The sequence below is a fragment of the Arachis duranensis genome, chromosome 3 (genome assembly GCF_000817695.3).
Source record: "Arachis duranensis cultivar V14167 chromosome 3, aradu.V14167.gnm2.J7QH, whole genome shotgun sequence".
Classification (NCBI taxonomy): Eukaryota; Viridiplantae; Streptophyta; class Magnoliopsida; order Fabales; family Fabaceae; genus Arachis; species Arachis duranensis.
Genome location: NC_029774.3, coordinates 39999862 through 40001340, shown reverse-complemented (window position 1 = coordinate 40001340; position 1479 = coordinate 39999862).

The following is a 1479-nucleotide window of genomic DNA, read 5'->3' as shown; positions in this document are numbered from 1 at the left end:
TTAGTGACAATGTTGAGTGTCACTAACGTTGGCTTCTCTTCCCCCTTTAACGTTAGAGGCCATGTTAACTAGGTTAACGTGGCTCCTAACGTGGCCATTTGTGAGCAATTGCCAACGTTAGTGACAATGTTAAGTGTCACTAACGTTGGCTCAACTTCTCTTCTCCACGTTAGAGTTCACGTTAACTTAGTTAACGTGACTCCTTAACGTGGCATTGATGGCTTTTGAGAGTGTTATTGGCAATCACTTTCCTCCTTAGCCTTGCAAGTTACTCCCATTCTTTGCTTTCTTTGTTCTGAATCAAGCAATAAAGTGCATCAAAGTTCTAATCCAAGTCATGGGGGATGCAATATCAATTTTGTCATTAAAATCATGCAAAATCCTCATGAAATCATGTAAAATGCACAATGCATGCTTGAATCAGGATGTAAATGATTTTCTACCCAAAACTAGCTTATTTCCTATGAAAATGCAATGAAACTACCTAAAAACAGTAAAGAAAAGGTCAGTGAAACTGGCCAAAATGCCCTGGCATCAATTCTTCATTCACATGAAGGATTAACTCTCCTCTTTCAACATCAATCATAGCTCTTGCTGTGGCTAGGAAGGGTCTTCCAAGGATGATGGATTCATCATCATCCCTCCTAGTGTCTAGGATTATGAAATCGGCAGGGAAGTAAAGGCCTTCAACCTTCACTAGCACGTCCTCTACTAGTCCATAAGCCTTTTTCATAGATTTATCTGCCATCTCCAATGAGAATTTGACAGCCTTTACCTCATAGATTCCCAGTTTCTGCATTACAGAGAGTGGCATCATGTTTATCCCTGACCCCAGGTCACACAGAACTTTTTCAAAGGTCATGGTGCCTATGGTACAGAGTATTAAGAATTTACCAGGATCCTGTTTCTTTTGAGGCAAATTTTGCTGAACCAATGTATTCAGTTCATTGGTGAGCAAGGGAGGCTCTTCCTCCCAAGTCTCATTACCAAACAGCTTAGCATTCAGCTTCATGATTGCTCCTAAATATTGGGAAACTTGCCCTTCAACAATGTCTTCATCCTCTTTAGAAGATGAATAGTCATCAGAGCTCATGAATGGTAAAAGGAGATCCAAGGGAATCTCTATGGTCTTTGTATGAGCCTCAGATTCCTTTGGTTCCTCATTAGGGTATTCCTTACTGACCATTGGACGTCCCCTGAGGTCTTCCTCATTAGGATTCACGTCCATCTCCTCCTCTAAGGTTTCGGCCATGTTGATTATATCAATGGCCTTGCACTCTCCTTTGGGATTCTCTTCTGTATTGCTTGGGAGAGTGCTAGAAGGAGTTTCGGTAACCCTTTTACTCAGTTGGCCCACTTGTGCCTCCAAATTTCTAATGGAGGATCTTGTTTCAATCATGAAACTAAGAGTGGCCTTAGATAGATCAGAGACTATGCTTGCTAAGCTAGAAGGATTCTGCTCAGAGTGCTCTGTCTGTT